Source organism: Zingiber officinale, chromosome 4A (genome assembly GCF_018446385.1).
Source record: "Zingiber officinale cultivar Zhangliang chromosome 4A, Zo_v1.1, whole genome shotgun sequence".
Taxonomy (NCBI): Eukaryota; Viridiplantae; Streptophyta; class Magnoliopsida; order Zingiberales; family Zingiberaceae; genus Zingiber; species Zingiber officinale.
In genome coordinates this window covers 153,834,228-153,846,100 of record NC_055992.1, presented here as the reverse complement: position 1 = coordinate 153,846,100, position 11,873 = coordinate 153,834,228, and positions in this window count along the sequence as shown.

Sequence of the window (11,873 nt, the reverse complement as noted above, 5' to 3'; positions counted from 1 at the left end):
TTTTGGTTGGCTTCGGTTTGTTGAACTTCAGTTTTGGGCATTCGTTCTTGTAGTGTCCCTTTTTATTGTAGCCGAAGCAAGTAACGTTCCTTTGTTCTGTGGGAGAGATGATCTTTTGAAGGTCCTTTTTACTAAAGCTCCTTTTTCTCCTGGTGAACATTTTTCTTACCAAGTTCACCAGGTGTTCTTCGTCTTCGGAGTCTTGGTCGGAATCTTCTTCAAATTCAGGCTTGCTTTTCTTTTCTTTGGTGGAACCTGCAAACAAAGCTATACCTTTCTCGGCTCCAGCATTAGTTTGTTCATGTAATTCTAATTCACAGAAAAGCTCATCTAATTTTAACTTAGAAAGATTTTTTGAAATTTTGTAGGCATCCACTATTGATGCCCACAAACTATTACGTGGAAAGGCGTTTAATGCGTACCTTATTAAGTCTCTGTTTTCCATCTGGTGGCCTATCGCATGAAGCCCGTTGAGGATGTCCTTGATCCTCGCGTGGAGCTGGTTCGCCGTTTCTCCTTCCTGTATTTTTATATTAAAAATTTTATTTAAAAGCAGGTCTCGCTTTGTTACCTTGGCGTCGCTCGTCCCCTCGTGCAGCTCGATCAATTTGTCCCACAGTTCTTTAGCGTTTTTGTGTGGACCGACTCTGTTTAGTTCTTCTCTTGTTAATCCGCACTGTAGAGTGTTGATCGCTTTATTTTCTGTTGATGCCTTTTTCTTTAAGTCTGTTGTCCAGTCTTCAGGATACAGTAAATTCCCGGAGTTGTCTACTGGAATTTTGTAGGGTCTCGTAATGCTCATCCACTGGTCGAAGTCTGTCTTGAGGTAAACCTCCATCCGCTTTTTCCAGTACGGAAAATCATCCCCGTTGAAGAGTGGAGGGCGTACTGTGCTGAATCCTTCTGTCTAAGACATTTTAGTCCTGCGCACAGACGAAAGAAAAGAGACAAAAAAAAAATCCCAAGACTTGGTCTTGGATTAGTAGTGCGGGACGAAAAAATAGTAGACAAATCTAGATTGGTGTTGCACCAATTTATATTTAATTGCAAAAACAATAATATACCAGTTTAGAATTAAAAAAAAATTAAGAGGAAAAAAAAACAAAGGAAAGGTTTCACCCCCAGTCTGATTGGTGGTTGCACCAAATCAGAGCGGTACCTGCTCTGATACCACTTGTAGGACCCTGATCGTTCGATAGAGGGGGGGGGGTGAATATCGATTCGAAAAGTTGAGTTAAAATACGCAGCGGAAAAGTAAATAAACACAGTTGTTTTTACTTCGTTCGGAGCCTGTGACGACTCCTACTCGAAGGCCCGTGGTCCTTGACCACTTTCGTTGGGCAATCACTATTAATTCGAATATAGTTACAAAATAAGTACAGGAAATGCTAGTGAAAAAATAATACCGACAAGGAAATTAACTAAAACCCGAAGGAGCACTTTGTCGGAGCTTGTTGGCGTCGCAAGAACGTAGAGCAGCAGGACCAGCAGTAGAGAAGTTCTCAGATATGATGATTGATTCTGAAGCTCCTTCCTGGGGCTTCTTTTATATGTTGCTCCGGGCGCCTGGATTCCTTCCGGGCGCCTGGAATGTGACGTAGCTGCTCAAACCGAGATGCTCCACGTGGCGACGACTTGGCTGGATATAATTTGCCTTCCGGGCGCTCGGACCACCTTGTTCCAGAAAACTCCCTTTTCCTGCAAAACAAAGTTAGTCCGAGACAATATATATCCTGCAAAATATATTGTTAGCACATTTTGTAATAGTATGAATTAGCACAAATAGTATGACTTAGATTCCGTCTTTCCGAGACCGGAATCTAGTCACGATCTCGACTTAGATATCCGAAATGGATCTAAGCCGGATCGACGCCTAATGTTCCCTTCCCGGGAACGCGTCCTCGCAGTCACTCCCCTCCAGTGACTTACCTCACTTACCTGCCAGACGTCCGGTCAGCCCTTCGACCCGTCTGGACTTCTCGCCAGCTATCTGTTGATACAGTCTGACCTGGCTGTTGTTTTGATGTTGACACGGATTTAAGTTTGTATCAGATGTTAATTAAACTCGGTTTGATTAATGATCAAGGTTGATCAAGTGGAAGGGAAAAGTCCAAGTTGGAAACTTGGCACGGAGAGAGCTCGTTCTCCGGACTAGGTCGAGAGGGTCCGAGTTGGCTGCTCTGGCATGTGAAGTCGGAAATGGCTCGGTAGCTCGTTCTCGACTAGGTCCGAGAGGGCTCGGTGGCTCGTTCTCTGGCCCTGACGAAGTCGGAGAGGGCTCGGTAGCTCGTTCTCGGACTAGGTCGAGAGGGCTCGTGAGCTCGTTCTGGACCGGACGAAGTCGGAGAGGGCTCGGTGTTTCCTCTCGGATTAGGTCAGAGAGGGACCTAAGTGGACATTCCATGGTACATTGGATCGGTCGGCAGATCCAATGATACATAAGACAGTGGATCGGTCGGCAGACCATCCAGTGGAAACTAAGTTTCCATGGATCGGTCGGTGACCGATCGAGGAAACACTCGAGCACATGTGTCGATCGATGCAGGACCGATCAGAAACACTCGGTAACACATTGAGTGCAATCGATCGGTCTTGGAGACCGATCGGAGATGGTATTGCGAAGAGAAGAAGGCGGGGATCGGTCGTGGAGACCGATCCACTGAAGTTGATCGGTCTCCACGACCGATCAGACAAGCCACGGACCGTCAGGTATTGTCTGATCGGTCCATGGATCGGTCTGGTGACCGATCCACACACAATCAGATTTGTTCGCTGTTTCTATGATTCCTCCACTGTATTTGATCTGCCTGATTCATGTGATATAACCCTCTGTGCTGTTAGCTTTTGAGTTTGCAGGATCACAGGTATCATTCCAAGCCTAATTTCAAATTAAGTCCATAAGAGGAATACGACAAATGGCCTTTCTGCTGTGATTCGCGGCGTATGGTGCATTTGAAGCATCAACGGCTACTGGTGTGATCCGGCTGCGATCCGCTTGACTCCCGGTGATTGGTTCGAGCTCAAAGACACCAGTGAAGACTGTGATTTCATTGGTGTGAGTTCAGAGAACCAGTAAGGAGGAAGAGGATTGGCTGCAGCGATGATTCTGTGCGGTTTGACCACGATCCGTGACAGCAGAGAACAGGGGCTTAAGAAGCGAAAAGCGAGAGGAAAGAACAACAAGAAAGCAAGAAAGAAAAAAAAGAAAACGTTCTGTTGATCGTTGAGGTGTGCTAAGTTCTTGAGCTCTCGGGTGAGAAACTGCTATCTGTGAGTTCTCTGTTTCCACTGATCCTCGCGTGGTTGTAAGCGTTAGTTCATTCTTCTTTGCCACCGAGCTCTGTAAGTCTTGTGCTTTAACATATATATTTCTTGAGACTTTGTGGAGAGGTTACTCCACCGAGAAGGAGGATCTTTAGCCGGAATTTATCCGGGGTGAGATCTACCGAAGATCAAGGGGTCGTCCACCTTACGGACACGCCGAGGAGTAGGGGCAAGTTATCCCCGAACCTCGTAAATCCGTGTGTTAGTGTGCTTGTTTCCTCTTTGTTTTAGTTTCCTAATTCCGCTGTGCTAACAAGTTTCTTTGTAGAAATTTGTGTTTAAGTTTTTAAGAGGCTATTCACCCCCCCCCCCTCTAGCCATCTAAGATCCTAACAAGTGGTATCAGAGCAAGACGCTCTTTCATTCGGATTAACACCCTAAAGAGCAAAAGAAGATGGCTATGAAGGAAGGATTTAGCACCAATCGTCCTCCCTATTTCGACGGAGCAGATTTTCAGTATTGGAAGAGCCGCATGGAGTATTACCTCAAGACTGATATCTCCATGTGGTTCTCGGTCAAGGAAGGATTCACACCACCGAAGGACGAAGAAGGTAAGGAACTCGATTCATCAAGGTGGTCTACCGAACAAACTCGTAAAGGGCAAGCCGATGCCAAGGCGGTAGTCACCTTACAATGTGGGATTGCCAAGGACCAACTCGTCAAGGTAGGTCCATTCTCGAGTGCAAAAGATTTATGGAACAAGCTTATCGAGCTCCAAGAAGGAACTCGAGATTCTCGGATAGCCAAGAGGGACCTATTCTTGAATCAACTACAAAATCTCACCATGAAGGAAAACGAAACGGTAAGTGAACTACATGGGAGGTTCAAGGAAATCATCAATGGTCTACATTCCGTAGATGAACGCGTGGAGAATCGCGATCTAGTAAGGTACGCTCTTAAAGCCTTTCCAAGGAATGCCTTGTGGTCATCTATGGTAGATGCCTACAAGGTTTCCAAGGATCTTTCCATTGTTAAATTAGATGAATTCTTTTGTGAAATGGAACTTCATGAACTTGCTAACAAAGGTCAAAGAGAGAAAGGTATTGCCTTAGTTGCAGGTCCAAAGAACAAGGATGGAAGAAGAAAGAGGGAAAAGAAGAAGGAGAAAGAGATTTCTTCATCTACATCCTCCTCTGAGTCCGATGATGAAGGTGGATCATCATCAAGCGAGATGGCAAATTTTGTGAGGAGGATCATGAGAAGAAGCTGAAGATACAAAGGAAAAGGTAAACCTAATGATCAAAATATCGATAAGACTAATGTTACATGTTATGAGTGTAGCAAGAAAGGCCACTACCGGAGTGAGTGTCCAAAACTCAAGAAGGAGGAACGGGCCAAAAAGAAGGAGGAAAGAGCCAAGAAGAAGAAAGCTCTCAAGGCCACTTGGGATGAATCTTCCTCAAGCTCATCGGAGGAGGAAGAGAAGAAGGAGAAGAGTACTCGGCAATTGGCACTCATGGCAAGGGAGGAGTCCGAGTTCGAGAGTGATGACTCGAGCACTTCAGCCGCGGCTTCATCATCTTCGGATGATGAAGAGGTAACCTCTTCTCACTTAGAAAAATGCTATAAGACTATTACACATTTGTCTACCTTGCTTAAAAAATCAAAAACAGAAAATAAATCATTAAAAGAAGAAGTAGAAAACTTGAGGGCCCTTAGGGAAGATGAGGTTGATGACCTACATCTAGAGGTCCTTGAGGATGAGAACAAGGCCTTGAAGGGTGAGGTTGAGAAACTCAAGAAAATGCTTGAAAAATTCTCAACTAGCTCTAAGACCCTAGACATGATTCTAAATGCCCAAAGGGCGACAACAAGGCTGGATTAGGATACCAACCTAAGGAGTCTAGCTTTATTTCTTTAGTGTCAAGAACCCAATTTCATAGATCGCATGTTTCTAGGGTTCATGAGACTAGGAAGAAGGTAACAAAGGCATGGGTGCCTAAGTCTTTCATTGTAGATGCATTAGGTCCCAAGATTTGGGTACCTAAAACATCTATCTTTCGTGTCTTGTAGGCATTGGTAAAGGGGGAGCGTCTATCAACTTGGTTTGTTGATAGTGGATGCTCCAAGCACATGACCGGGGACAAGTCACTATTTTCTACCATTCAAAATAAAAATAGAGGTAATGTGTCCTTTGGTAATAATGGTAGCCTTAAGGTTATAGGGGTTGGAGACATTCATATATCCGAATATCTCCAAATCAAGAATGTCCTTCTAGTCAAGGGGATGACTTTTAATCTCCTAAGTGTCAGTCAATTGTGTGATACGGGTTACACAATTGAGTTTCATTCGAGTCAATGTCTAGTCAAAAACATTGACACACTTGACACGGTACTAGTAGGCACAAGGGTAGATAACATTTATCAAGTTTCTTTTAAAAGTGCTACTAATGCTCTTGCTAAGTGTTTCATGTCAAAAGAAGAAGAATCGTGGCTTTGGCATAGGAGGTTGGCTCATGTGAACATGAAGAATATCCGGAAGCTGGTCAACAAAGGGTTAGTGCGAGGCTTACCAAGCATCAAGTACCAAAAGACCAAATTGTGTGATGCATGTCAGAAGGGTAAGCAAACTAAAGCGCCTCATAAAGGTAAAAGCGCTGTAAGTACAACTACTGCCTTAGACTTATTACATATGGATTTGTTTGATTGCAATAGTGTTATTTCATTAAATGGAAGTAGATACTGTTTAGTGATTATTGATGACTTTACTAGGTATACATGGACCTTCTTTTTGAAAACTAAGGATCAAACCATAGATATTTTTATTTCCTTTTGTAGAAGAACTGAAAATGAAAAATCAACAACAATTAAAACCATTAGAAGTGATCATGGTGGGGAATTTCAAAATCATAGGTTTTTAGAATTCTGTCAAGAAAAGGGATATAGGCATGAGTTCTCTACTCCAAGGACCCCACAACAAAATGAGGTTGTGGAGAGAAAGAACCGAGTCTTACAAGAGGCTACACGAAGTATGCTCAATGAGTACTCACTACCGAGTTACTTATGGGCTGAAGCTGTAAATACAACTTGCTATGTGCAAACCGAATCACGATACATAGGTTTTTAGGAAAGACTCCCCATGAACTTTGGTTTGGAAAACCCCCTACAATTAAACATCTTAGGGTGTTTGGTTGTAAGGTGTTTATTTTGAACACCAAGGATCATCTTGGAAAATTTTTGGCTAAGGCTGATGAAGGGATACTGGTCGGGTACTCGCTCACCAGCAAAGCCTATCGAGTTTACAACAATAGGACTAACTTGATTGAAGAGTCCTCTGATGTAGCTTTTGAAGAAATCCCTAACTTAAATGATCAATCAAGGGATGTAGGAGAAATTCAATTTGAACTTAGAAGGCTAAGTTTGAATGATCGAAACATAGAAAGAGTCGAAGTTGACTCTGATGATGATGAGCAAAGGCAACAAAGAACTCAATCTGATCCTTTGCCTGATATTGAGTCCTTGCCTGTGCCTAGTGAGACCATTCATGAGGCACCACCAACACCAAGACAATCTAGGATAGCCACTAGTCATCCCCAAGACCAAATTGTGGGAGACATCCAACAAGGGGTTAGGACTAGGTCATTCTTTAGAAATGAGTCTAATGAAGTCGCATTGATTTCAGAGATTGAACCAAAATTAGTTGATGAGGCATTGCACGATCCTGATTGGATCATAGCTATGCAAGATGAGTTAGGTCAATTTGAAAGGAGCCAAGTGTGAGACTTAGTTCCTAGACCTAAGAAGACCACCATTATTAGAACTAAATGGGTCTTCAAAAATAAGTTAAATCAAAAGGGAGAAGTTGTAAGAAACAAGGCAAGACTTGTAGCCAAGGGCTATAGTCAAGTCGAAGGTCTCGATTATGATGAGACTTATGCTCCCGTGGCCCGATTAGAGTCAATTCGTTTGATGCTAGCTTTTGCTGCACATAGAGGTTTCAAGCTCTATCAAATGGATGTTAAATCTGCCTTCTTAAATGGCTTTATTAAAAAAGAAGTCTATGTTGAACAACCACCGGGGTTTGTGAATACCGAAGCTCCAAACCACGTGTACAAGCTCAAGAAAGCACTTTATGGGCTTAAACAAGCACCACGAGCTTGGTACGAAAGGTTGTCAACATATTTACTAGAAAAGGGTTTTGTAAGAGGCCAAATAGACCCAACACTATTTCTGCGTAGAGATGGTGAAAACATTTTTGTAGCCCAAGTGTATGTCGATGACATAATTTGTGGCTCAAATAACAAGGGCTATTTGAATGAATTTATTTCTCACATGGAAAGTGAGTTTGAGATGAGTCTAGTAGGAGAAATGACATTCTTCTTTGGACTTGAAATCAAACAAACTCGAGATGGAATTTATGTCCATCAGACGAAATACACTCAAGAGATGCTCAAAAAATTCAAAATGAGTGACTCTAAGGAAGTATCCACTCCAATGGCGACAAACACTCGTCTTGACAATAATGAGAGTGGGAAACCAGTTGATCTAACGCAATATAGAAGCATGATCGGTAGTATTCTATATCTCACAGCTAGTCGACCGGACATACTTTTTGCTATGGGCATGTGCGCTAGATATCAAGTTTGTGCCAAGGAATCTCATTTAACTGCGGTTAAGAGAATTCTAAGATATCTCAAGGGCACAATTAGAGTAGGACTGTGGTACCCTCGTACGGAGTCTTTTGATTTGATAGGCTATACCGATTTCGATTATGCTGGATGCAAATTGGATCGGAAAAGCACTAGTGGGGGTTGCCAATTTTTAGGTTCATCGTTGATTAGTTGGTCAAGTCGGAAGCAACATTGTGTTGCTCTCTCCACGACCGAGGCTGAATACATTGCCATGGGAGAGAGTGTATCACAATTGTTGTGGATGATTCACACTCTAGAAGATTATGGACTTTCATATAAAGGAGTGCAAGTGTTGTGTGACAACATTAGCACAATAAACCTAACGAAAAATCCAGTCCATCATTCAAGGACCAAACACATTGAAGTGTGTCATCACTTCATTAGAGATCACGTAGCTAGGGGAGACATGGCACTCACATATGTTGAGTCAAAGTCAAACTTAGCCGACATTTTCACCAAACCCCTTCCGGAAAATGAATTTAGTCATTTAAGGAGAGAATTGAGGATGTGTTTGGCTCAATAGGCCATTAGGATTTCATCATGATCAATAAGGACAACTAAAACTACAAGAGAAATTGGAAAATTAATTTGGGCAACTTGGGGACATCTCACACAAACTATAAGGTTTAACAAATTGTTTTTGTTTGCTAAATATGGGGTGAGATGCTAGGATCAACCAAATTATTCAAAATGTATCATGCATCCCTTGAATAATTAGGTTGAAGGACCATAAATTGAGTATGGGGAAGGCCATTACATAATTCATGTGTATTTGGCTCCTAGATCTTACTCATATATTCCAACCAAGGAATCTTGGTTGGACCTGTGTCTAGAAATCATCTAACCTTGTTGATGTGTTGATTGATACCCTTGATTGATACCTTCCTGATTTTGATTGAAAATCGGACAAGTTGGTGAAGAAATTTTGACATATTTTGACAAACTTGTAACTACTCATAGCAAGGATATATTTTGAACCGATAGCCTGAGTCAGATTTATTACCTTGGTTCACTATAGGTCATAGTTCAGCAAACAAACAAAACAAACTTCTCTGGTTTTGAAACTTTGAGATTCAACACATTTGTTATGAAGTGTCTGAAACTTTCGAGCCCTAAATAATTCCAAATCATTAGAGCTCATCATTAGGAAATATTCATTGGTATCACTGAATATAATCTGTGGACTCTTCAGATCCTAGGTTCTGAACTTGGAAGTTGTTGAACCAAGTTTCAGAGCCTTCGATACGAATTTCAGAGACTGAAATCACTGATTATCAGACACTGATCGGTCCAGGGACCGATCAGGATGATATCTGATTGGTCTCTACGACCGATCAGGAGAGTTCCACCTCTTTGTATCGACCTCTGATCGGTCCGGGGACCGATCAGGAGGTTCCCTGATCGGTCTCCACGACCGATCAGGACACTCCCTGACCGATCAGGACACTCCCTGACCGATCAGGACGTTCCCTGATCGGTCAGGATTTCTCCTGTTCGGACAGCCGTCCGATCTTATGATCTGATCACCCTCTTTAACTTCCCCCAATCCTTCGTCCTCTCATTTCACGCCGAAAACCCTAGCCGAACCACTCCTCGGTCCCGACTCTTCTCTCCATCTTCTCCGAAAGCCTCAAATGGCGCCCAGGTAACTTCCTTTCTCCCCGAAATCTGTTCATTTTTGGCATTTTAGTTTCTTTTCACAGTGTATCTCTGTGTGTTGTCTCGGTTCTCGACTCTGTGGCTCCCGTGGACTCCCTTTTGCCCCGACCATGTCCCATTTTTGACCTATTTAGGAAGAAATCAGCCGGTGAGGGTACTTCTAAGTCATCTGCTGAGAAATCCAAGTCCCAGGCACCCTCCCGACCTCAACCTTCTTCTTCTTCGAGATTCCCGAACCGACAGTTTGAACAAGCGTTTCAACAGAGGACATTCAAGCTACTCCCATGTCGATCTGTGGATCGAAAGTACATGGATGAGTTTTGTCCCTCTGTATCCGAAACCCTGGCTTATTATAAACTTGACTCGTTAGTCTACCTAGAAAGGGACATCAACTATGACTAGTATCTGAATTCTACAACAATCTTCATCAGGCCAGTGATGGTGCTTATAGAACCAGAGTCGCTAAGAGAACTATCGATTTCTCCGTCGTAGAATTCTTTGGGTATCTAGGTTGCCGGATGTGTTCAGGAGATCCTTTTCCCATTTATCCTGATTTACCCGATCCTTTACCTCCTCCATTTGATGTCTCACCTGATTCCATCTATGAGTACTTCTTCGGTCATCCTAGACCAGGTGGACTGGATGAGTTAGATGTTGATTTTCCCACCTTTGTTGCCCTACGACTATCTGCCCCTGACTATATTCTTTTTAAGATAGTCACAAACTGTCTTCTTCCAATCACATCCAAACCTCTAGCAGAGATCCAACCCTATCATTATTTGATGCTTTATGGGTTGCGTCGGCGTCTCGACTTTGACATTATGTCCAGCATCTATTCTTCGATCATCTCATATACTCAGCCTAGCAGCTCCACTATTTATATGCCTTATGGGCATATAATTACAGATTGGCTCGAGACCCTTCTGATAGATGTGTCTAAGGGTAGGATAGTGAAGATGGTCAGACAGGATTGCCGACTTGGGAAACGGGCATTTTCCAAGTCCGGTATCTTGGGACAGAATGGGGCTGTTCGGTGGAAGGATGGGAGAGGTCTGGGAGAGTTACCACGGGCACTTCCTCGACAGGTTGCTGCTCCTCCTCCTGCTGATGAGGTCGATCCTGATCTGCGCTGACAGATCGCTGAGCTAGAGAGCCGCTTCGATCAGCACGATGAGCTGCTGTCTCAGCGCTATGATGATCTACGTAGCCAGCAGCTGGTGACGCAGCAGCTGCTTCTGGGCTGGATGGCCAACTACCCACCTCCGCAGCATTTCTCGGGTCATCCACCTTCGAGCTCCAGCATGCCGCCTCAGGGTTACGTGCCTCCCGCAGATGATGATGAGGTTCCTCCTGTTGAGGATATTGATTGATACATTCTGTGTGTCACTTTGCCTGTCTGTATGCTATTTGTTGGATATCTTTGTCTAACCTGGATACTTATGCTACTCATATATTTTTGCTATTCATTTGTCTATTTCTTGCTTTTCCTTATGCTTCAGTTCATATTAATATGTTGTTCCTATGCCATGACTTGATTGTATCTTATCTCTTTCTTACTGTCATATAATACACTTAGAGGGAACTCTAGGTGCATTAAGAAAAAGACAGTATGGGTTAAGGGGGAGCCTTTTGAGTTTTGTCACCTCATTTGCACCTTTTCGGTGTTTGACAAAGGGGGAGAGGATACCTAAGTTTAGAGATGTATGAAGGCTTGATTTTAGGGGAGAAGATAACGGGAAGGATCTTGATTCCCGTTATTGACTTAGTGGTGTATCCATCTTAGGGGGAGGATCTTGATTCCCCTAAAATTATGGAAATAAGAACATTTCTGATCTAAACTTAAATCGTGTTGTCAAACAACAAAAAAGGGGAGATTGTTGATACAGTCTGACCTGGTTGTTGTTTTGATGTTGACACGGATTTAAGTTTGTATCAGATGTTAATTAAACTCGGTTTGATTAATGATCAAGGTTGATCAAGTGGAAGGGAAAAGTCCAAGTTGGAAACTTGGCACGCGAAGTCGGAGAGAGCTCGTTCCCCGGACTAGGTCAGAGAGGGCTCGGTAGCTCGTTCTCTGGACCTGACGAAGTCGGAAAGGGCTCGGTAGCTCGTTCTCCGGACTAGGTCAAAGAGGGCTCGGTAGCTCGTTCTCTGGACCTGACGAAGTCGGAGAGGGCTCGTTCTCCGGACTAGGTCAGAGAGGGCTCGGTAGCTCGTTCTCTAGACCTGACGAAGTCGGAGAGGGCTCGGTAGCTCGTTC